Raw genomic sequence first — 26945 nt, 5'->3', positions numbered from 1 at the left:
TATTCAGGGCACTTCCTGGTCTTGTCTTTTCTGAGACGCCCATTTTCAGAAAATGCAGGACCATCCCGGGTTCAGTATGAAAGGTGCAGACCTGGGATGTCTCGGCTCCAAATGCTGGTGTGAAAGGTGCCAGCCCGGGAATGTCCCTGCATGAGCCCGTGGCAGAATTCCCGGGTTTTGCCCCTGCATTTCTGGCATGAAAGGGGTATAAGTTGTCACTTAGATTTTGCTTTTGCGATCAACCCTTTCTCTAATGGGTGAAACCATGTACACTGCAGGTGGGGCAGGTATAACATGTGCAGAGAGATTAGATTTGGGTGGGATGTTTTCAAACTGAAATCTAAATTGCAGTGTAAAAATAAAGCCGCCAGTATTTACCCTGCACAGAAACAATATAACCCACCCATATCTAATGCTCTCTGCATGTTATATCCGCCCCACTTGCAGTGCACATGATTTTGCCCATTAGAGAGAGATTTTGCTTTTTCAATCAACCCTGAATTAGGCCCTAAGGGTGAAATGTACTAAGCAGTGATAAAAGTGGATAAGTCGGCAAAAGGAGAAGTTGCCCATGGCAACCAATCAGCATTGATGTAACATTTATAATTTGCATACTATAAAAGTATACAGAGCAGCTGATTGGTTGCCATGGGTAACTTCTCTACTGGCTCACTTCTCTACTTTTATCACTGGTAAGTACATTAGTTGTTTGTTTGCATTGTACTCTGAGTGCTCCTATTTTTGTACCTTATATCCCTGCTTCTTTTTTTTTTTTTTTGCTGTTTTTCAGTTGTAAATGCACATTTGACGTTATCTGTACGGTTTCTGAGTTCCCACTGTTTAGTCTTGTAAAATGTTAATATACAGATTCTTCAAAAAAAGATTCTTGGGCAAAAAAAACTAACTGCAAAATATAGCAAGTATCACAAAGATGTATAACATATTTTCATGACTTTATAAAGTATTGTCACCTCAACAGTACAGCAGTGTATTGTGAAATGTGAACAAAAAATTTTACTGACAAAAATATACGGTATAAGAAAAATTACTACTATTTTAAATTTTATTACCTTGGGGCATATTTACAAAGCATTGAATTTTCAAAACCGTCTGTTTTTTTTACAGATTCAATTAGCCCTGATACATACGCGACACTAATCAGAGTTTCTTTTTTTCAGTGGGCCCTCAAGTATTACAAATGAGTAGAGTTATATCCCTTTGAAACCGCCGATTCAACTCGGGCTATTGCTGAGTTAACCCGGGTCACAGGCTTAGTTTGAGTAACACGGGAATCTGATCCGAGTAGCAAGCTGGGTAGGATGACCAGGGTTACAGGGCAGTGTAAACGGGTCCTGTTAATCCTGTATGGAGATTCCTGTGTTAAGTGACCTGGACCCTTGTTTTTGGTATGAAAGGGGCATTGGTGACATAAGAGTCTGCTTTATAAGAGACTAGGGGGCTGATTCAGACCTGATCGGTGCTGTGCAGTTTCGCACAGCAGCGTTCAGGTCTGAACTGCGCTTGCACCGACGCCGCAGTGTGCCGGCGCATGGCAGACAGCCGACGGCTGTCGTAGCCTTGCGATCGCCTCTGCCTGATTGACAGGCAGAGGCGGTCACTGGGCGGGAGGGGGCGAGCTGGCGACGTTCAGCTGCCGTTTAGTGGGGCGCAGTCCAGGCAACGCAGGCGTGCCAGGACCATTGGGGTGATGTCACACGCAGCCGCTGCGACCCGGGCAGCGACGACTCGCTCCCTGTCAGCACACAGAAACTGCGCTGGCTGGGAGCTACTCCTGAAGAACAAAATCATTGCCGCTGTGCGATGCTTTTGTACTTGTGCGACAGGGCAGGGACTGATATGCGGGGTGGGCTAGCCCTGTTCTGGGCGTCTCCCTGCATGTCAGTGTGACTGATCCGTAGATGTGCTGAAATCTACGATCAGGCCTGAATTAGATCCTAGGAACAATAAAAAAGGGTTTCTTGTTGCAATACAGACTGAATACAATGTAGATTGTGCAGTGAGTATAATGAATGCTCACTAAGGGGCCTATTTATCAAGCTTTAATCACAAAATTATGTTTTAACTTCAGTCTAATGCTGGATACACACTTGTAGATATATCTGCAGATGGACCGGGCAGTGTGTTGTACGTACACACTGCCGATCCGCCGTAACGGACGTCATGAACTGGGTAGACATTTACCTGTGCCTGCCCAGTTGTGCTGTCAATCACCGCCAGCGTCTGCAGCAAGTATCCCGTACACACAGCACAATGCGCCAATATATCGTTGGGTCTGTGAATGACGGCGTTCAGACCTATCACTCGTACTCACTGGCAGATGGACCTGCGCTATATCGTCCGATATGTCAGCCAGTGTGTACGCACCTTAATTCTGGAGATTTCACAGTAATCCCCTTCAAAAGGCTGTTTTGCATTGCAGATCGTAGTCCCCATTAATATCAATAGGAGCTACAATCAGACCCCTATGTACCAAACCCCATTTACTTCCTCAGATTTCATAAACCTCTTTATGCTTATGGAGACATTCTCTCGGGAGAGGGATCTTATGATCCCTCTCCTGTAGCTTCCGCCCGGCTCCAGAAACTGACAGTAGTGTGTGCATACGCAGTGTCAAATTCTCAGGATGAGCCTGATGAAAATGACTTCTCTGATGTACCCAGGAAGTACCTTACAGGGACATCTGTTATCGCAACCACTGTCCCTGCGAGTTACATGTAGTATATAGGGTATCCGGTCTCTAGGTCGACAGACCACTATTGGTCGACAGTAACTAGGTCGACAGGGTCTAGGTCAAAAGGTCGACATGAATTTTTCAAATTTGTTTTCTTTTTTTTTTACTTTTTCGTACTTAACAATCCACGCGGACTATGATTGGGAATAGTAACCTGTGCCGAGCACAGCGAGGGGACAAGGTGCACTAATTGGGGTTCCCCGTCACTTTATGGAGAAAACGACACCAAAAAAACATAAATTTATGTTGATCTTTTGACCTGTTGACCTAGCATCCCTGTCGACCTAGTTACTGTCGACCAACAGTGGACGACCTAGACACTGTCGACCCTCCAAACCACACCCAGTATATAGAGGGGGTACTGTATTTTATTTTAAAAAATATATAGATTTGCGATATAGACTGTTAATAATTGTAGCACTGCATACATACACCTATACAGGGGCGGATTGGGAACAAAAAGCGTCCCTGGAAAAATTTGTACTAGTGGCCCCACATGGGCAGCACCAGAGGTGTAAGGTCTAGCCATGGGCCATGGCAGCAGCACCCTCCCCCCAAGACTTTCCAGATAGTGGGCATGTCTGTCCAGCATCAAGGGGGAAGTTAAAAATAAATAAAAGTAAATATTATAAGCACATTATATGATACACCTTCAGAATTTAGGACACTATATAATTCTTTAGAAAGATATATTTTCTTGCTTATTACACCAACTGTATCCCAATCACTATTCACTCAATCTTATATGTCAGCCAAGCAGGCAGAGAATACACTCGATCATCTGCAATCACAGGCTAAGTGGCAAAGTAATTTTCATATATGCAAATTATTTTGCATCTTATTCATTATGTCTATAAAAAGGACCACATGTCCACAAACAAAACAGGCCCCACGGGTGCGTCGGCCCACCGGGACTCTTCCCTGTAAACCATCCTTACCAACATTGTTTTTCTCCTCTCCGGGAGAAGCCCGGAGAGGAAATGCTGCAGGTGCCTTTGGAGGGGCGGCGCCGGGCTGTGACATCACTAAGCCCCGCCCCCGCATCGGGGAATGCCCGATTCGCGGGTCCGCGGGAAGAGGGCGGGGCTAAAATGACGCGATTAGCGTAATTTTAACCCCTTCTCCACCCGACGGACCCGCGAATGCGGGAGGTTATCTCTCCATCCTGCTCGCATCACTAGGGTGCGAGCAGGATGCGGGAGACCTGCTAACTCTTCCGCGGGTGCGGGGGTTACCCCAAAAAACGGGAGCCTCCCGCAGCTTCCGGGAGAGTAGGTAAGTATGCTGTAAACCCTATGGCCAATCCGCCTCTGCACCTATAAGACATGTTGCAAGATAGTGAAACTGTTTTAAAAAGGCAGGAGGTGTAAAAGCTGTGCCCGTGCAGTAATGATGAAGGCAGGAAGGGTAGCTTTTCACTTATTAACTGATAGAATCCAATTTTGCTCAGATAAGTACTTGTATAAGAAAAAGAGAAAGGGGTATGGCATTTGCTGTGGCACAATATCTAATAAAGTGGAAATCACCTGATGGAGTGATCTGAGAGAGAGTCAGTAGGAAAGACTCTGGGATGCAGCAGCTGGTGCCGAGTAGGCTGGATCACTGGTGATGAACATAAAACTTGGTGGAAAGGCTGGATGGCACGCATTGTGGTTTATTATTATTATTATTATTATTCTGCTGCAGTGCTTGGATCTTCAGAGCCAAAGTTGTCATGCAGAAGAATGGCCTACTGAATTTGGCCAACTGCTGTATAACCTAGGAGGTGATTCAGACCTGATCACTGCTGTGCATTTTCGCACAGCGGGCGATCAGCAATAGACTGCTCATGCGTATGCACCGCAATGCACATGCGCGTTGGCAAACAGGCATCGCCGGACAGCGACAGGCTGGTGCGAAAATTCCAATCACACAGCCATTTGCATGCTGATGGACAGAAAGAGGCCGTTTGTAGGTGGTAACTGACCATTTTCTGGGAGTGTCAGGGAATACGCAGACGTTCCCAAGCGTTTTCAGGGAGGGTGTGTGACGTCCGCTCCGGACCCGATCAGCCCGTTCTCATCGCACTGTAGGAGCAAGTCCTGGGCTGCGCATAGACTGCACACAGTGGTAAAAACATTAGATGGTGAGTGAGGTGCGGACGGATTTGCAGCTGTCCAATGACAGAGGGATATTTGTAGCACGGCGTACACATGCGATCACACACTTGCACGGTGAATATACACTTCCCTTAGGCGGCAACTATCTGATCGCAGGACAACAATTTTAGCAGCCCAGCGATCAGGTCTGAATCACCGCCCTACTCCTCTGTACTTATTTAAAGCATACATATTTGGATAGATTCAAAAATAGCACCACTGATTTTATTTAATGAAAGGAAGGTGGTCTTAGAAAGCTTATTTATCCACAATTCAGTAGTCGCCTTGCGTCTGAGATAAGGGATCTAAAGTTCTAATTCTGTTGCTAATTAGGCCATAATGTGCCATTATTTAACACAAGGGAAAACCTTACTCTTGATAGCTGTCTTTAAATAAATAAGTAATCGTGCATGACTTTGCTAAGTTTCTTAAATTTGTTGTTGCCCTTTCCAGTTGGTTTTGAGCTCTGAGTGCTGCATTCCATTTTATCCCTAAGCCCTTCCACCCAGCTCTAACAACACTGTAACATGGGTCCAGATACAGACCAGGAATATACAGTCACTTGGAAAGCTGCTCCGTGGAAGCTCGCATACAATATGAGTAACATGACTGATTCTGAAGTTGGAGGCCAGCAGAGAATCGGGTCTTCACAGATAATGTATTTGTTTGTTAATACATATATCTTTCTATGCTCTTAGAATTTGTTTAGGTCTTGGCAAATGCCAACAAAAACTGCCTCTGCCTGTCAATCAGAAAATGCTGGGTACGTGCTGCAGGAAGGGCGCTGCGCCCGCATCTTTTCCTCAAAAATTCCGATTGGATCGCACACTGCAATCCAACCTGAATTGGGTCCACAGTCCAGGTTTTTGTCTTTATACTTATATAAGTAAAGAACCCTTGTGATTATATTTCCCAGGAAAACCAGACTTATCAGTAAAGCTGGGCATACACTATACAATTATCTGGCAGATTATCTGCCAGATCTGGCTGGTTGGAATGAAAAATCTGGTAATGGATGAGAGCAAATGACAATCGACCATTTGCTCCCAAACACTGGAAAATGGACAAAATTGTCGTTCATACAAACTGGTTAAATCCTTTTTTAAAGCTTTTTGTATTACATGACAAAGGCATTAGGTACTGCACAATGCATTAACACCCACCCATCACTGCACAATAGAAGCAGTGCACACTGCAGACACATGCTCTGGAGAATGTGTTTCTGCACCAGTAAGCACCAGCATATTGAGCGTGTACAACCTGCATACAGTATGAGCTTCTACAGGCTCAGCTGCAGTGCTCATCTCTCTAGAGACTGTGCAATGAACTAAAAAGAGCTCTCCTTAAATGGCATCCCCTGATTTATTCGGAGCATGAATAATTCATTAAGGCAGCGTGCCACGAGGTTTCATTTCAATCAATAGACATGAGGAAAGGATGCACGCGTGCTGGTGTTTGTAGGATTTCTACAGTATGGGCAAGCCCTCTGATTGTACACAGAACATCAGTATCATCATGCCTAAGAAACACTGCAAAGAGAACAAACTGGCAATCTCAGATAACACAACAATGCAGCAGCAGTCTATTTCACAGTCTAAAATGTTAGTCTCGTAACTAAGCAGTAATGTGTTCTTTAAAAAATCTCTTAGGCAATTACTTAGTCTATTGATAGTCTGCTTCGGGAATTAACTCACTCCTTCTAGTATTTATGCAGGATATGTAAATGTCATACTGGTCTTGTTAGTGGATGGTAACTGATTTGTGCTGCTGTGTGGCAGGCACTGACCTCTTTCATTGTGTGGCTGCCCATTTGTTTCTTGTTTTTGGTTGCAGATTAAATGGTTTGCAGAAACCTCCTCAACTATGTACCCTTTACCCAGGAGTGCGTTATTTTGGGTATATTGCCCCCATCTCAGAGAGTTAATAGAAGTTGTAGATGATCACTATAGTTTGGCAGCCAGTAAAACTATTCTTCAACTCTGGCTGCAAATCTCTGTCCCTTTGGCATCCCCTAATTCTCTCTTGCATGGAGTGGGTGGAGGTGATGTTTGGAAGGGAGAAGAAAGTTGCCCTTTTCTTTGATATTTGGGAGAGTTACATATATCAATTTCCTGAAATTTTCGGTTCATGAGTTGTCTTCATAATACAACTTGGTATGAGCTGCATAATATTGCCTGGGACCCCCTATCACGCTCTCCTTATCTTAATATTAGGGCAGTTGTTTTTAGCTCAGGATTATATACTTAGGACTTATTTTCCTTCTCTTTTTCCATGGCTCCGACAGGGGGGTATATTTACTATTGCGGGTTCATAGAAGTGAAGATGTTGCCGATAGCAACCAATCAGATTCTAGCTATTATCTACTAGGTGCTAGATAAATGCTAAGTTGTATCTGATTAGTTGCTATGGGCAACATCTCCACTTTAGTAAATATACCACCTGGTGGATGGGGGGGATTCATGAAGTCTGTATGTACTTCTTCCCTGCTAGCAGTAAGCATTGCGGAGAGTCACAACTTGTGCTTACAAATATTTGTCACTACGGCCTTGGAGAGTGGTAAATAGCACAGAGATAAAGTACCAGCCAATCAGCTCCTAACTTACATGTTACCGTGCTATTTATCACTCTCCAAGGGGTCTATTTATTAACATTATTTTTACTAAAATAATGTGAAAAGGGGTGTTTTCACACCCTTTTCACATTATTTTAGTATCACCTAAATGTATTAATGGGCATTTGGAGCAGTATTCATGAAAAACTGCTCCAAACCCTTTAATTCATTTTTTTTTTTCAGTAACCAATATCGCATTCCCCATACTTATAATGGGAAATGTGATGTGGGCGAATTTATATATAAAAAAAAAAAAAAAAAAAGTGAAAAAATACCGCAGTGTGCCCTGTGATAATCTCGTCAGCTCAGGCTGGCGAGTTCACATTGCAGCACTGCTATGTGCACCCTTTTGCCCAGCTTTCTCTGCCCCTGGCAGAGTGTCCAGCTATGTGTATCCGATGGACACACAAGCTGATCACAGTGTAAAAAAAAAAAGTTACAATAAAAACGAAAACCCATACTCGCCTGTCCAGGGAGCCAGTGTCCGCTGCTCCGGTGACTGCTGCCGGGCGCCGGGTCCCCCATGTGCTGCAATGTGACCCCGCTGCAAAATGGCAGTGCACCTTACAGCATCGGGGGTCACGGCGCAGGAGAAGGACCCGACGCCGGCAGCCTCCTGAAGCAGCGCGGACCGGCTCCCAGGACAGGTGAGTATATTATCCTGCTTGGGGGTGTCTGCGGCGCGCGAGGGTAGTTGCGATGGAGGGGGGGGTCGACCGGGTAGCGGCGATGGCGGTGGCGCATGCGCAGCAGGACATCGGGGTATTTTTTACGAAAAATACCCCGATGATGCTACGAAGAGGCATCGCAGGGACAGAGCTTGACCGCAAGCTCTGTTCCTGCATGCTATAATTGATACATCTCTGCGATGTAATCAATTATCGCAGTGCGAGTTTGGGCGATTTTTATCACCTCTCATCCGCATCCTGGATGCAGATGGTGATAAATAGGCCCCCAAGTCTTGATAAATCTGGGCCTATGATTGAGGTGGCAGTGTCAGCTGACACCCCGACTAAACAGATCCACACACTGTCAACGGATAGCAGGCAAAACAGAATAAAACTAGCTCCTTATACTACACTCTCCTGATAGCATATAAGCTGCTCTTCCCTGTAGTGAATGTTGTAATGTGTTTCAGCTCTCTAACACTATGTAAAATAGGCACAATGTATAATATCTGCATAGTAGCAAATGTGCATTTGTCCCAAATTGTGGGTTTATACATATTTTCTAAAAAGACATGTGTATACATTTTATATAATGTATTCCTGTTCCAGATATTTTTAAGAGACATTGATGAAATCTGGGGCTCACTGCTGTCACTCATAGCAACGAAACAGGTTCTTGTTTGTGTTTATGACACAGTGCTAGAAAAATACCAGTTACAGTATAACCTGACTTCCTAAGTCACCAGTTTTCAACATTGTCGCCTAGGCATCTAGGGGTATATTTTCTAAAGTGACGGCTTTTCAAAGTGGAGATGTTGTCCATAGTAATCAGTCAGACTCTGACTGTTCTCTTCTAGAACAGTGTTTCCCAACCTCGGTCCTCAAGACACACTTAACAGTCCAGGTTGTAGTGATATCCCTGCTTGAGCACAGTAGGTTAAATTAAAATATCTTTGATACTAATTAAGTCAACCGTGTTTAATTATGGCTATTCTTAAAACCTGGACTGGTAATGTGCCTTGAAGACCATGGTTGGGAACCATTGTTCTAGAAAGTGCTAGATAAATGATAAGTACAATCTAATTGGTTGCTATCTCCATTTCTAAAAACCCACACATTAGTAAATAGACCCTTAGACTATTGTTTCATATTGTAAACTAAATTGGGAAGCAGTTAAAATGTGATTGTTTGCTGAGTTACAGCACATTTTTTTCACTAGCCTTTGTACCGGGTGGTATTCAATATACCGGTTGTTGGGATCCCGGCGCACAGTATACCGGCGCCAGAATCCCGACACCTTTTCTACCTCTTGGGGGTCCATGACCCCCCTGGAGGGAGAAAATATAGTGTGACGCGTGTAGCATGCCACCGTGCCTGCAGTGTGCCCACAAGGGGCTCATTTGCACTCGCCCCGCTGTCGGCAAGCCAGCGGTTGGGATCCCGGCACTGGTATGCTGGCCGCCAGCAACTCATACCACACCCTTTGTACCAAGTGCTTTAGGTTAACAAGGAAGGAACTAATTCTACACCTTTTTGTTTGTTTACACATTCTATGCTTTTAGCCCTAGAAAAACTACATTCAAAATAAACATATTGGCACCTGTTGCTATGTTTGCCAAACACCTACTACAATAAAGATGTACAGTACATCTGATGCAAGATTTCATCACAAACTATCCTAGTATCATTTTATGATTCCCAGTATGGGGCTAATTTAGTATTAAGGTATACATCTAGATACACACTTCTGCATATCATTAACTTGTATCTCCTTCATTCTTGAGTGTTGAAGGTACAGTATATGTTCTGAAATCACAGCCATTCATTAACTTTTGTTCATTGACCTTATAAATTGGACTGTTGCCTGAAATATTCCTATTTGATTTTTAAAGTGGAAAACAGATGTTTGTATCTAATTTGTACTTAATGTGTCTATTACGTAACATTTTATTTTGAAAACGTGACTTTTGTATTATTAACACTGTTAATATCATATATACCAGAAAGAAGTGTATTAATATAGTATTGCTTTGTGTATAAAATTGGTAATGTCGCCTAACACTTTGGTAACCTTTTCAATCATGGATGTAGCTACCATAGGTACAGGGGATAGACACTGCTCCCCCTTGCACCAAGCTCTCACCCCACTAGGCTTTCCTTCAGGGGTGGACTGGGGCAGGGAGACATCTGCCCCCCCAGGCCAGTACACTACAGCTTGATACTATGATGGCCACAAGCGTGCATTGAGTACACATACCTGACAGCCGACAGAGTGCTCCACTCACTATTAGTATAGCTGACACCTCAGTCTCCCCTCCACTCACTCAGGCCATAACCCCTCTCTACTGTTCTGACCCCTGTCCCTGCCAATCCATACCGGCCCCTTCCCCCAATCGTTCTGGTAGAGCACTCTGGGCTTTTCTGATTGTTGCTATGGAGTCCAAAAAACTCTAGCTACGCCCCTCCTTTTAATATAGGGGGCAAGTAAATAGATGCTTGTGTTAATGTACTGTCACAATGATATGACGTTTGTGGTATGAAGTTGCCACCGCTTTCTAAAAAATGTATCTTTTAAAAGAAAATACTTAATCTGGAAGCATAATGCACCTGCAGTATACATGGGTTGTTTTCTCTCTCTCTCTCTCTCTCTCTCTCTCTCTCTCTCTCTCTCTCTCTCTCTCTCTCTCTCTCTCTCTTTCTCTCTCTCTCTTTCTCTTTTTCTCTCTCTTTCTCTTTCTCTCTCTCTCTCTCTCTCTCTCTCTCTTTCTCTCTCTTTCTCTCTCTCTCTCTCTCTCTCTCTCTCTCTCTCTTTCTTCTTCTTGTTGCAGTAATCCTCATACAGTACTATGAAACTCTGTCTAAAGGCTAGAATAACCGTAGGGCTAGGGTGAATTTAGGGGACTTGCCACCCTTAGGCATAACATTATTGGCCACCCCTCATCATGTCATTGCCCACTTCATGTTGGGGCCTCCCAACTGTCAAAGCAGCACCAACCTCACTTCCCCTCCACCACTACAGCTTACTGAAAAAAAGTCAAAAAAAGTCACCCTAGGCACGTGCTTCACGCGCCTAGGGGGAAATCCACCACTGTGAAAAAAGTGTTTCTGATCGGTATGCAGTCAAGTTGCTGGCAGTCGGGATCCCGGTGGTCAGGATACGGACGCCGGGATCCAGACCGCTGACAATGCTGACAGACTGAATCCCGGCTAATAGGGACTGCGTCCACTCGTGGGTGTCCACGACAGCCATAGAGTGGGAAAAGAACCTGTGGCGAGCGCAGTGAGCCACCATGCCCGCAGCGTGGCGAGCGCAGCGTGGCGAGCACAGCGAGCATCAGGTGAAGGAGGTTCTCGGTTACATGCCCACGCCATGACATTACCACCAACATGCTTCGCTGATGAGGTGGTATGTTTTGGATCATGAGCAGTTCCTTTACTTCTTCATACTCTTCCCATCACTCTGGTACAATTTGATCTTTGTCTCATCTGTCCATAGGATGTTGTTCCAGAACTGTAAAGGCTTTTTTAGATGTTGTTTGGCCAACTCTAATCTGGACTTCCTGTTTTTGTGGCTCACCAATGGTTTACATCTTGTGGTGAACCCTATATTCACTCTTGTGAAGTCTCTTGATTATTGACTTTGACACATATACACCTACATCCTGGATAGTGTTCTTGATCTGGGCAACTGTTGTGAAGTGGTTTTTCTTGACCAGGGAAATAATTCTTCTGTCATCCACCACAGTTGTTTTCCTTGGTCTTCCGGGTCTTTTGGTGTTGCTGAGCTCTCCGGTGCATTCTTTCTTTTTAAGAATGTTCCAAACAGTTGATTTGGCCACACCTAGGGCTAGATGCATCATCGCTTGGAAAGTGATAAAATGGAGAGTGAAAATCTACCACCCAATCGGCTCCTAACTGCCATGTCACATGCTGTGTTTGAAAAATGGCAGTTAGAAGCTGATTGGCTGGTTCTTTTTCACTCTCCATTTTATCACTTTCCAAGCGATGATGCATCTGGTCCCTAATGTTTTTGCGATCTCTGATGGGTTTGTTTTGATTTTTCAGCCTAATGATGGCTTGCTTCACTGATGGTGGCAGCTCTTTGGATCTCGTATTGAGAGTCGACAGCAACAGATTCCAAATGCAAATGTCACACCTGGAATCTACTCCAGACCTTTTACCTGCTTAATTGATAATGAAATAATGAGGGAATAGCCCACTCCTGTCCATAAAATAGCTTTTAAATCGATTGTCCCATTACTTTTGGTCCCTTAAAAAGTGGGAGGCACATATAGAAACCGTTGTAATTCCTACACCGTTCACCTGATTTGGATGTAAACACCCTCAAATTAAAGCGGAAAGTCTGCAGTTAAAGCACATCTTGTTTAATTTCAAATCCATTGTGTGTGTGTGTGTGTGTGTGTGTGTGTGTGTGTGTGTGTGTGTGTATATATGTATATATATATATATATATATATATATATAATATATGAGAGAGAGATTGTAAGCTTGTGAGCAGGGCCTTCCTACCTCTATGTCTGTCTGTCTTTGCCCAGTTTTGTCCTATAACTGTTGTTCTAATTGTAAAGGGCAACGGAATATGCTGCCCTATATAAGAAACCGCTAATAATAAAAATAAATATATATTTTTTTTAACAGTTTTTTTTCTACATGTATTAATAAGCTGTTCATCCCTCGGCATGCAAATCTGTCTATCTCTAGCAGTGCTCTTCTCCTTTCTATTTTTAGCTTCTGAGATGAATAGTATGTGCATAATGTATATATATGAAAGCAAGAAGGTCATTGCTTTTTCCAAGTATGTCAAAAACTGATCATTCCTCTTACTTTACCGAGAATGTGGCCAGTCTTCTCTTCCTGGCCAGAATAGCCTTATCTGACCTGTTATTGTCCAGCAACATCATATGCATTGCTGTAGATGTCAGTGCCATGTTGATGTGTGTAATCTGCCAGGATGCTTCCAGTTGTGCCTCTGTGCAAGATTACACCCACATAAATGTTACGTCATGCATAGCACATACCTGCATTGTATAAATAACACATGCCTACACTGTATAAACTATAGGCACGTGAAGTAATTACACTACAGCCACAGAACATATGTAATTTCTGTGAGTCCACACTTACATAGCCAATGTATTAACCCTCGAGACGGGTGTATTATGGTATGCCGGCGGCCGGGCTCCCGGCGACCAGCATACCGACGCCGGGATCCCGACCGCCGGCATACCGACCGCATGGCGAGCGCAAATGAGCCTCTTGCAGGCTCGATGCGGGCACGGTGGCGCGCCACGCTATTTATTCTCCCTCCAGGGGGGTCATGGACCCCCAAGAGGGAGAAAAAGAGTTGGTATGCCGGCTGTCAGGATTCCGGCGCTGGTATACTGTGCGCCGGGATCCCGACAGCTGGCAAACTGAAGACCACCCCTTGGGACACAGGGACAGTTAATCAATGTGTATGTGTTTTTATAGGTGTAATTATTCTTGTCATTGTACTATACCATACATTGCGCTATTCACGCTGATTAACACAGCTGGGCGGTTGGCATTGATTAACTGTCCCTGTCTTGGCTAGTTCGGCGTGAGCGGTTGGCATTGTGGTAACTTCCACCAACCATGCAGTTGTGTGCAATCGGAAGTGACGCACGCCGTGTCATGAGTCCCTGTATTCTGGAAGATTGTCTGAATCGCAGACGCCTGCCACGTCACTTCTGGTGACACGGTGGCATGGTGAGGAGACACTGATGCTGTTATTACAGGTTTATTGGCGCTGCTGAATGTAAATGTGAGTAGTGACGTGGCCAGTTATGGTCACATGCTGCAGAGGCATTTGTTGTGGAAGTCCATATATGGTCATCTAATGAGCACATTGATTGAATGTCTAATTGTTGTTGCTTTTTGATTGGCGTACATTTGAACTAGAGTAGGTATTTATGGGCTCTGCTAACCTTATGAGACCGACAGTCCTGGATGAAGGTGGCTGTAACCACCGGAACTAATTCGTTGACTGATGGTTCTTTAATATATATCCTGAAGGAATGGATGAATATGCTATACCAGGATTGTTGACTGCATTTTGTGATTTTTCTTGAACAATATGTCTAAGCAATGCTGCTATAAATGAAATTAAAAGCTTTTTAATTTCATATTAACTGGTGTGCTGGCTACCCGTGTTCTTCTGTACCCCCAAATGACTCAGGTGGACATGGACTTTACTATGGAAATTTCCTAAACCGGCATATATATATATATATATATATATATGAGAGAGAGAAAATGGAGTGCAAGAGAGCACCTACTAGTGTTTAACATAAAATAATTTTTGTGACAATTCACCCTGTGAGGCGTGAGAAGTTAGAGAGGTTTAAAAAAAAAAAAGAAATAACTTGGCTTTTAAACATCTTCAGTTTGACACTTTGGAGCATGTAAAATTAAAAAAAGAAACAAACCTAGTGCGTACTGTCTCTTAAATGTTTGCAATAAGCTCTTAATTAGGAACCTAGCTGGTACCAAGAATCGTAAGAGAGCATATTTATATAAAAAGATAAACAAATTTAATACATGGTCCTGAAGCAAATGCAGGTAACATACGTACAAGATAAAAACATAAAAACGGCTTATCTGATCCCTTTGATGAAGTCCTCTGCACTAGGACGAAACGCGTTTGACAGGGACTTGCTGCTCACCCCTAACTTCACATACCGGACAGATAACCCCATCGTATACACAGAGAGAAAACCACAGCACTCGCCACCACAAAAGCGGGGTACACAGCCGTAAGTGAGTGGTGAGTACGGCTGTGTACCCCGCTTTTGTGGTGGAGAGTGCTGTGTTACATGCACCCCACCCTGTGAGTGGTAAGTGCATAGCTGTACCCCGCTTCTGGGGTGGCGAGTGCTGTGGTTTTCTCTCTGTGTGTATACGATGGGGTTAATCTATGGTTAACTCTTAATAACCGTGGCCACTAGCTTTCTCATGCACCCCTGTGTGGACTCTATTATCCTGAACTTGTCTCAGCTGTTCCTTAGCAATCATCTCTGAGCCAGTGCAAGGTGACTAGTGTACCTTTAAAAGCCATAAAGGGTGTGGCAGGTACACATTAAATCTAGCAGGCAGATGATGTGTGTAACAGCAGTGAAGTAGTCAGGTTTTAAGACTCTGTGATAGTGTAGGACCTGCATGAAGGTGGGGTACCTTGGAGATCGGTATGCAGGCTTCCGTGCATTGGCCAATCCACTAACTAAACCCCCATAATTTATTTATTGAATTGTTGAGGATAAGTGAGCTTACTTTGGTGAGTGCTGGGTTTTTTGTTTATATATGTATGTATGTATGTATGTATGTGTGTATGTATGTATGTGTGTGTGTGTGTGTATATATATATATATATATATATATATATATATATATATATATATATAATATACATACAGGTTGAGTATCCCTTATCCAAAATGCTTGGGACCAGAGGTATTTTGGATATGGGATTTTTCCGTATTTTGGAATAATTGCATACCATAATGAGATATCATGGTGATGGGAACTAAATGGGGAACTAAATCTAAGCACAGAATGCATTTATGTTACATATACACCTTATACACACAGCCTGAAGGTCATTTTAGCCAATATTTTTTATAACTTTGTGTATTAAACAAAGTGTGTCTACATTCACACAATTCATTTATGTTTCCTATACACCTTATATACACAGTCTGAAGGTCATTTAATACAATATTTTTAATAACTGTGTGTATTAAACAAAGTTTGTGTACATTGAGCCATCAGAAAACAAAAGTTTCACTATCTCACTCTCGCTCAAAAAAGTCCGTATTTCGGAATATTCCGTATTTCGGATATTTGGATATGGGATACTCAACCTGTGTGTGTGTATGTATGTGTATATATATATATATATATATATAATATAAAAAATCCAAGAATAACCACGCAGGTGATTGAACCCAGAAGTACCAGCACACAGCTTAGATGCAAAAAAGGAAGTTTTACTTGTCCAGAAAATTCATTTAAAAAGGCAACAAGCATATAGCACACATGATGGTAGCAACATGAATAAATCAATGAGTACTTATCATTCCGACAGCTGTTTCGACTATCTTCATCATGGGAATAGATAAAGTGACATGGTGCTGTACACTGCCGACCGCAGTGTCTATTGTCAAAGTGACATGTGCCTGAAGTGCTTAGCCCATAAGTGCATTAAATAGCGTGTGGAGTACTTACCTGTGAGCTGTCTCACCTGTTCCCCGTCACACGTGGAAATCAGCTACGTCACATCCAAACAGCACGGCATGCCGTGAACCGGAAGTGACGTGCAGGGGAGGATTTAGTCCGCTACACATCGTCTGTAACCATACGATGGAGCCGGAACTTGTCCATCCAGCACGGAGAAAGAGATCTCCGTAACTGTATCCTGGTGTGGTAGATCACCCTCGGGCTGCGCGTCACCTCTAACGTGTCACCCGTGGCAACCATCAGGCTGTGCTTAAAGCAGTCCGGGCAAACGAATACACCCGGAACTGAAGAAGCACCAGACCTGTTTCCGGGGACAAGGGGAGAGGCGCACAGGCATCGAAAGACAACAAAAAAATTAATACATGGTGCAAAATAGCGTTAAACAAATGAAATAAAATGAAAATATGTTAAATGCACACTTACATCATGATAATAAAGCATGTCTATGGCCAGTAATAAATAATCTGACAATAAATTAATTTGGATTTAAATCTGTCACTGGCTGCATTCCTAGTTACTATACATTGATCATGCCTTATAAGAAAGCCACAATATGTAGGCCTTTCAATAAGTGGATATATAAATCAACTGTAGTGTGCATATAAACATAAACAATTAGTTTAATTAATAAACAATAATCAAACTCATAATACATAGATAAGACAATGGATCCGGATGCAGAGTCATCAGGCTCACATGTGTTCAGATACATAAAAAGAAAAAAAGAGAAAAATTATAAAAATAGAAAAAGAAAAAAGTAAAAATAGAGAAAAAAATCTTTTTTTTATTTTTTTTATATTATAAAAAAGGTACCAACGAGAATTCCTCATTAAGTCCCAATGGTGAAAGGGAAAAAAGTCGTCGAATCCAGCGGCATTCCTGTTGTAGTAGCAGCTTATGTCGGTCACCACCCCTCTTCAATGGTGGTATATGATCGATGGGCATGAATAATAGATCTTTAATATGATGACCTTGGTGAACGAAGTGTTTAGCAACTGGTGGAGTGGAATTTTCAATTTTAATGAACGCTTTCTTAATTGATGACCGGTGCAGGGCCATTCGTTCTTTAAGCATTCTGATAGTCTTTCCGACATATAGTTTCTTGCAGGGGCATTGGATCACGTAAACGACATATTTGGTCTCACATGTCATTCGATATTTCAATCGAAAAGTGTCTCCACTGGTTGGATGGACGAACGTGCTACCTGTGTGCATATGCTTGCAGTTAACACAGGAGCCACATTTGTGTGCTCCTGGTTTCAATTGTAGCCAACCATTGCCTTGTTGCGACATTGGTGCTATATCAGAATAGGTGATCTGATCCTTGAGGTTTGGACTACGTTTGTAGCTGAATAGTGGTAAGCTGTCACAGAATTTTCCCATAGTCGGATCTGCCTGTAGAATATGCCAATGCTTGGAGATCGCACGTCTCATGGCACCAGAGGCAACAGAATATGTACTGGAAAAGACCAATCGTCCAATCTCTGGATCTTTATTCTTAGATCTTGATACATCTGAACGTTCCATTTGGAGACATCTCGTGATCGCTCCTTGTATCTCTGTCGGATCATAGCCCCTCTCGATGAATTTCATGCCCATCTCGGTCAAAGCAGCTGGTAATAATGATTCATCAGAAGTTATTCGCTTCACTCGTAAAAGTTGTGAGAAGGGTAAACCCTTCTTTAATGGCTGCGGATGGAAGCTTGTTGCCAATAAAAGAGAGTTTTTGTCTGTAGGCTTCCTATACACCTGAGTGGTGATGGACCCGTTATTCAATTTAATCGTAACATCCAAAAAATTAATAGACATAAAATCATGAACACATGTGAGCCTGATAGACCCTGGAATTTGATTTAATTTGGTAATGAATTGTTGAAGCTTAGCCTCACCCCCAGTCCACAGCATGAACAGGTCATCAATGTATCGCACATAAAACAAAATGTAGGATGAAAATTTCGGATCTGCCATGATATATTGTTGTTCATACTGAAACATAAATAAATTAGCGTACGATGGGGCCACATTGGACCCCATCGCTGTGCCCTGTAATTGTAAGTAAAATGAATTTTCAAACAAAAAATAATTTTTGTGTAAGATGAAATCCAACAAAAGTAACAAAAATTCACTTGGTGGACCCTCATACATATATATATATATATATATATATATATATATATAATATATTTGGAAAAAGCAGATAAGATCGGAGCGACCACCGGTGGTAAAAAAACAGTATAAAACTAGAGATAAATATTTATAAGCAAAGGCAGGATTACCCCTTGATGAAGTCAGACCAGACGAAACGCGTTGGGTGATTCCTGCTATTACTGAAAATCCTCAAGTTAAGCTGTTTATTCTATTCATCAGTTCTCTTTTTTAACTAATTTTAGATACACTAATGCCTCGTATGGTACTTATATTATGATTATGAGGACCTGTTTTTAGTACACATTTGTGTGTTTTTTCATATTCTTTTCATCCCCTCTTTTTTTTTTTTTTTTTTTATGCCTTTTTTCTGAATATTTTTATGGTTTCTTTTTAAACAAAAATTTTTTTTTAGAAAAATACGCATTTTTTTATATGTTGCCATGTGTGTCTAAAAGTACTTTTTAACTAATTACGTTCGTTATAAATAAATCCTGCCTTTGCTTATAAATATTTATCTCTAGTTTTATACTGTTTTTTACCACCGGTGGTCGCTCCGATCTTATCTGCTTTTTCCAAATTCCTTTCATCCTACACACGTACAAGTGTAGGTTTTATTTAAGATTGAGCAGACGCCCCATAAAGAAAGGGGAGTGGTATCTTAGAGATCAAACATTTCACAGGGGAATATAATAGACATACTGTGAAAAATTATTTCTACTATTTTTTGGCGCTGTCAGCTCACCCTATATACATATATATATATATATATATATATATATATATATATATATATAGTGTGTATGTGTATATATATGATTTTGTACCATGACGGACTGTGTTGAGAAATGCTATGCTTCTAGTTTGAGCTACCCTAATATTCTTTATTCATTTTACAGTCCATCTACCTTAATGATGTCACAAATTCTAAGTACAACCTTTATGTGATATGCAAAACAATACTTTGAAGACTTCCCGCATATTATTTATCTTCTACTGATATGCCAACAAAAACTGTTCACGATCTTACACTAGGTCCAATAGATCTCAACTCCAGTTTGTACTGTGTATCCATTTTGGCTGAATTATGTCATTTTTTACGTAGCAGGCAATGCAGCCTGGCTATCCATAAGAGTTTATTTACATTTAGCAAACTTCTATTGGCTGCAGCTGTTCAATTAACAAAATCAGCTATTGGCTGCATTGCCTGCTTGTAAGAAATTAATTCAGTAGCTGATCTTACTGCGTTGGTCCTGATAGTACTGGATATCTACCGAAAACCATGATATGAGTGGTCCCAGACACTGGTACCTAGCATGCACCAGCCCCCCATGACCTGTTCCAAGTCCTGATAAATCATGACATTAAATGGAAAGAACGTTACCTTGATAATTCATAACTAAACTGTAGATTGCATTGGTACATGATGCTAAAAGGCCCCCCTGCCCTTCTCTGTTGATAAGATTCTGTAGATGAGGTGTGTTTTTAATTATTATTTTTTTTTTAATGGTTCAGTGCTACTCTAAATACAACATCGCCCTATGTGTGATAAGTGTCAGGAGGAAATGGAACATCTGTACTGTAGTTTAATGATGGAACACTCAGCAGTGTAGGATTTCTGTTGGCGCTAATTTAATGAAAACAATTTTATTAAAATAAACATGTTTATAAAACAAAACATAGATATTCCAGTACGTAATGGACATTCAGGAAAGTTAATAGTGTGCATCATCCATAATTACAACCACTCCTCAATGCAATTAATATTTTATTACAGTGGTACAGAGAAGTATTTTTAGATCTGCCAAGTGAAGAATTTCATCTCACTTGGTTCATTAAGATGACCATTTAGTTCTGAAACCTAATGTGCACTACATCATAAAAGTAATACATTCAGCATATATGATGGGACATTTATTTATTGATGAGGATAGTTGCATTCATTTGGGAGCTATGTTCTATTCTATGAAAGTGTCTTCCCACAGGTTCTTATTTTTTTTTTTTTTTAATTTTTAGCTACTAGCACAGAACTCCAATAATATTGAATGGATTTACCTTTTATACTTACCTGTTCCATGTTATTCACACAATGCTTTCTGTCACCAAATGTCATGTAGACCTGGATTAAAAATGTTGTCTCCTATGCCTCTTGTTTATTTGCTACTCCATGCCCTCTACCTCTGCCGGCCACTCATGATTGACAGCCTTATCCACAGTCTCTGGACTTTAAAAAAAAAAAAAAAAAGAAATAAAAAATAATGTAAATATTTCTCTACCATCTCCTTGGGAACCCTAGTGTTACCATAGTACAGTCATTAAAAAGTTTTACTAATGGGCAAAATGTATATAAACAAGAGGGATACGAATGCTTGTCAGAAGGTTGGACAACACCTCTATTGTTCTTAATATGAGGGATGATTGACCTTGTGTGTATCATTTTCTCTGAAATAGTATTCTCAAACTCCTTAAGTAGGCCCGCTGACTAGTATTGGCTCTGCTGTTTTATTCATATTTTTTACTTCATGGACCTGGTGACTTGTTTCCTCTGCTACCAGCAGTAATAACTAAGGCAGTGGCAGGAAGTCAGGTATTGTTGTTCAGTCACAGGTCTCGTCCTGGTTTGTGAATATAAGCCTCTGATGCAGCTCCTTAGGAAAGCAAGGAAGTATATAACTAAGCAGACCATGATCTGCACCCCACCAAGAATCCCAATCCTACACATACTGTATCTGCTAACAAGTGCACTGCATTAGTAGCTATTTCCCTTGCCAACCTGCCACCCTCTCACTCTGTCCCTGGGCCATTGTAGCATGCTCAAAAATCCAGATCTGGTAGATGTAGCAGTCATGGAGCTTTCTAGCAGTTATAATATATGGACACACGAAAATTACTTTTGATGCAAAAACTAAAAAATATTCTATAAACATGGAAAAGAGAGGCAGTGAGTTAAATACTGGAGTCTCTTCCAGTATTAGGTCACTTTGATTAAGCATGTGTTTTTTTAGAGCCAAGCTTACATCGTTTGGTGTGAGAATTGATGTAATGTTCTACAGCCATATCGGGAGTAAATCAAATGACTAACTGTGAATCTAGTATAATTATACTTAAGGTGTGGCTTGATAATGATATGTAACACTGATCTTGATGCTTAGTGGTTTAGTAAAGCATCTTCTATTTAAGGGTGTTCTACAAAATTTCTCCACTGCGTTATTATGTCCACATTTTACTTTGATTAGCTGCTGAGCATCACTTCCTGTAGGACTGAAGTGTTTCTACCGTGTCATTTCCTGCTGTCATTGCCAAGATAGGCAAGGCTAATAAATAGTCATGGATAATTTATTACTGAATGTGGGCTTATATCTAGTGTTTGAATAGGAAAGATTTTTAGTAACCCCTAAAAACATGCTACATTACATTTGAGTATCACTCTGTTTAAACATACAGAATTAATATTTATACACATCCGTTACTTACCAAACACAGCTACTATGTTGGTATAAGGCTTGAAACCTTGTACTTTGTCTTCACTTTAACAGAGCATTATTATCTTTTTATTTTAATTTTATTTTTACATTTTTAGGCTATATGGGATTCGTAGTGCTGTACATAGGGATAGAACAAAATTATATAGATAAAAGGTGACAATTAAGACTGTTACAAACAGGTTTACAAATTAGAATATATAAATAATTACTACCATATAATTACATAGAAACAAAAAAAAGTGTCCTCCTTAAATGGGTGGAGCTTAAGATTGAGGGTAAATGGCTAAAAGGAGGACATGGTTAGTTTTAAAGGTACATTTAAAAATTGTAAAGAAATTCGAAAACTCGGATTTAACATTGAAGAGTATTCCAGAGAATGGGTGAAGCGCAGGGCAAATCCCATGTGCAGGAAAGGAAAAAGGTGATCCAGAAAAGAGAAGAGGAAACATTCCTTGGCAATGCCAGCTTGGAGGGAATGTGATGAGGTTAGAGATGTGGGAAGGTCTGTGTAGGTGAGAGGAGTTTGAATATAATTGTGTATAAGATAGGGAGCCAGTAGACAAATTGAGAGTGATGGCATCAGACTGCATCAAAAGTGTGTCCTCAAAATCTCCCTGCAGCATAGTGTGCTGTGTATCATTTGGTCTTCCTAGTCCAGAATTGCTATGGATGCTTACAGGAATAAAATGATAAACATGGAGACCAGTCTGCAAGAGTCCGTTGGAAGTCTGCGTGCATACAAACCACTGTTTTACCAATGACATCAATATTTGTGGGTATGTGGAATAAAACTACACCTTGCTTTCTGAATATCTAAATAGTGGTATAAAAAATATCCATACATATATTATAGTTGACCGTGTAACATCGATTAATCATCTACAGTATAATTGGCAGCATGAAGAGGCATCTTGCTACAATACTATGAATATATTATCACTTTCCTTATTTAACAAACAGACAATGTGTTTGAGAAATCTGGGTCAGAAGCAGTAGGCGAAGTGCACGAGTGACATTTCCCAGAACCCATCACCCTTACAAAAAGGAAAGGAAACCCCAAAACCATGCAGGGTTTGTTAAGGAATGTAAGTGAGATGAGAATTAAGAATAATCTAACTGTCCTTCATATCCTGGCTTCCTTCCATTGTCCAGGTCATGTTGGCTCTCCAGGACATGGGCAATCCCTGAGTAGGTGAGTTCCCTCATCATACAGACTTTGCAATAGTCACACCAAACAAATAGACACAGGTAAAAGATATATAATATATATCTGGCTGCTCACACTGTAGGCTACTGGCTGCTAATTTTCTCATCCCCCCAGTCTTCACTCTAGGTCCCTTCCAGACTTTTCTCTCTAGAGGGGAGATGTCTCAAACTATCAAGAGAGATATTGTGGAGTTCTAGCTATCATTTATCTAGCACATACATGACTGCTGATTTGTTGCTATGGGCAACTTTTCCACTTTATCTCTTGAAGATTTGATATTTCTCCCCCTAGGTCTATCTACAGACCCCTCTACTAGGTTTTCTCAGCCTGGGCGTTAGATGGGCATTGTAGCACCCACCACGGCACCACCCTTCTCCCATGCTGTTTAATTTTCCTCCCGGGTAGGGATGGGGAGGGGGAGGTTACAGAATCATTTGTGGGTTCTGCTTATGGTCCGTAATCTACTGCTGCTGACCACTCATACTAATGATAGAGGAGCCTCATGACATTCATAGTAATAAAAAGTGATCTTTTGTAATAAAACAATACATTCCATTCAGTAGAATTTTTCCAAAATAAGACACTATTCGTGGTGTCTACTGCAAATACAGCAATATATATGCTGACAAATAAGTTACTAAAAGGAACAAATTATAGTCCATGCATCCTCTAGAGACTAGTGGCCTAGGGCATGTGCAGTCCCTGCTCTGCTCTAGAACCATCCCTGTGAGGGTTTATATAAATCGAAATTGACCTCAGATCACAAAGTAATGCAAGAGACTGACATCATGAGACTATAATGGTACTGAGATACTGACATTATTTATGATAAGCTGACATAATAAACTAGTAACATGGGCCAGCAGTGTAAAGACAAGTGCTGATATATGTTTGTACATTTCTGTTTGCATTGACACAAATAGCAGCCTGTAGTCACGATCAAGAAATTACTTAAAATATAATTTTACTGCTTGATGGCATGATTGAGAGACCCCATCATACAGAGCTAGCAGTTTATTTTCCTGTTGGGACTAAATGGACTTACTATGACTCTCTTTCTCTGAAAAAGATATCCATAGAACAATAACATACCCTTAGTTATAACGGGTAAAGCAGTGTTCAAACAAAGCAGACCGTATGAAAGGATTTATGGAATAATGGCTGTGGGATTGTTATTGCAACTGCTGAGAGAGCATGCAGCCTTCAGGTGGAGAGATACATAGGAGATGGGAGATACCGCCCGTCTTTGTGGTATTGGTTTCATCATCTATTCATCTGGTATGTAAAGCCAGTAACTTTCTGTGTGTGGACACAGCTGAGTATCTCATGGGAATTCATGCGAGAAAGACATTTAGCTTTGTGTCAGAGGAGTAGCTGTCTATTGTGACAACACACATACTTTCTCTAGAAAGAAAAAAAAAACATGAAAAAAAATTGTATCAAAGTATAAAGAGAGAGAAATGCGGGAACATCTGATATAGGGGGTCAAACGCAGTGCCGTAACTAGGCATTTTAGCGCTGTGTGCAAGAAATGGCATTGGCACCCCCCCTATGCAAGACAGGGGCAGTGCGCGCCGCAGGCACGCAAAAAATATATAGGGGTGTGGCTTCATGGGGAAGGGTGTGGCCACAAAATAATACCAATTCATACTACGGTGCACAGTAGTGCCACTACACCATGTAGAGCCCCTTTTACACATTACAGCAGACAGCGTCCCTTTTTTACACATTACGGCAGACAGCGTCCCTTTTTTACACATTACGGCAGACAGCGTCCCCTTTTTACACATTACGGCAGACAGCGTCCGCTTTTTACACATTACGGCAGCCAGTCCCTATTTTTACACGTTGCGTCCTACAGCACATGAGCTGCTTCCTTCTGGGACCTATTCACCTGCGTTACATATTACATGCCCACAGCTACCTGTATAATCACACAACCCAGACGGGGCTGCCCTCACTGCCACAGCACCATGCACAGTAGCACACCAGCACACCTTATATATTACACCAGCACACCTTATATATAACATGCCCACAGCACACCTTATATATTACATGCCCACAGCACACCTTATATATTACAGGCCCACAGCACACCTTATATACAGTTTTACATTCCCACAGCACACCTTATATATTACATGCCCACAGCGCACCTTATATATTACATGCCCACAGCTACTGTACCTGTATGATGCCCTCACTGCCACAGCACACCAGGCAGGGACACGTTCGAGCCGCTGGATGTGCAAGTGGTGAGAAGTTGCCGCTCGTGCAGAGAGCATCCCGCCGCCAGTGCCTGCTCACCTTTTGCTGCCTCCATGTCATGTCGGTGGGCTGCTTGAAGACGTAGAGCTGCAGCCGGTTCTTCCGCTCCCTCTCCTCCCGCTGCGCCCGTTCCTGCTCTCCCCTCACTGCTGACAGACGGGCTGGGGCCGGCGGGTCTCGCTAGGATGGAGCGACAGCAGTGTCTCTGGGATCCCGAGCAGGTGCATGTAGAGGCCGGTTAGAAGAGGAGACCCCGCCTCCAGCTGACCGCCTGTGGCAGCGCGCACTTCCCCTTTCGCTGTCAGATGCACGATCCCTGGAGCTGGCTGAGCGGAGGGGGGGAGGGGGGGTGTGTGCTGCCGATGGTGCGCCTGCAGTGCATGTGCGCTGTGGGCAAGGCACCATCGGCACACACCTAGTTACGGCACTGGTCAAACGCATTGTTGCCGCACACTAGGGAGTGTATTTTCACTTTGCAGAAGTGCGAACGCATGTGCAGCAGAGCGCCTGCAAAAACATTTTGTGCAAAACAAGACCAGCCCTGGACTTAAGGGGGGTACTCACGGAGTGATATTCTAAGCAATCTGACTAGATTGCTTAGAATTTAAGCCTGATCGCTCCGCGAGTACCCCTTACAGCGATAGCGATGCGCAGCCCCGCGCAACGCTATCGCTGCTGCTAGATAGGCCTGTATCGATGCTGCTAGATTGGCCTGCATACTGTGCTGAGCGGCGGGAGAGGTGTGCTGAGCGGTTCGCTCAGCACACATCTCTCCCGCATCAGCCCGTGGGTACTGGGCTTTACTCTTCGTGTGCGTTGATTCTAACGTTGGAGGGTTGTCATTTGATGTCACACACCCGCCCAGCGTTCGCCCAGCCACGCCTGCGTTTGCCCTGGCACGCCTGTGTTTTTCCAAACATTCCCAGAAAACGGTCAATTGACACCCAGAAACGCCCCCTTCCTGTCAATCTTCCTGCATTGTGCTGTGCGACTAAAAGCTTCGCTAGAACCTGTGCAAAACCACAAGGGACTTTGTACCCGTACGTCGAGCGTGCGCATTGCGGTGCATACGCATGCGCAGAAATGCCATCTTTTAGCCTGGTCGCTGCGCTGCGAACAACGGCAGCTAGAGATCAACTCTGAATGACCCCTATAGGACGTATAATGAAGAATAACCTATAAATTGTACTTATGGATGTGCCGTTTGCTGGATCTGCCAGGAAGCACCAATAGCTGTAGTGAGCTCATGCCACATCCCTCCTTCGTTACTGATCACCATGCATTAAGCAGGTCAAATGGGTGTGCGAAGTTCATGGCAGAACGGCATCTATACCTGTAAAAGCCCTTTTCTAAGAAGGCAAATAGAGGAGAGAGGAGTCTGTCTTGGGCCATTA

General features: G+C 42.3%; 1 protein-coding gene across 2 annotated transcripts in view; it reads left to right on the top strand.

Moving 5' to 3' along the window:
- SPNS2 (SPNS lysolipid transporter 2, sphingosine-1-phosphate) overlaps positions 1 to 26945 on the top strand; it is a 272325-nt gene that overhangs the window by 106273 nt on the left and 139107 nt on the right. The gene's annotated exons all lie outside the window — the stretch shown is intronic.

The sequence above is a fragment of the Pseudophryne corroboree genome, chromosome 2 (assembly GCF_028390025.1).
Source record: "Pseudophryne corroboree isolate aPseCor3 chromosome 2, aPseCor3.hap2, whole genome shotgun sequence".
In the NCBI taxonomy this organism is placed as follows: domain Eukaryota; kingdom Metazoa; phylum Chordata; class Amphibia; order Anura; family Myobatrachidae; genus Pseudophryne; species Pseudophryne corroboree.
This window is presented reverse-complemented; position numbering and strand designations above follow the sequence as displayed.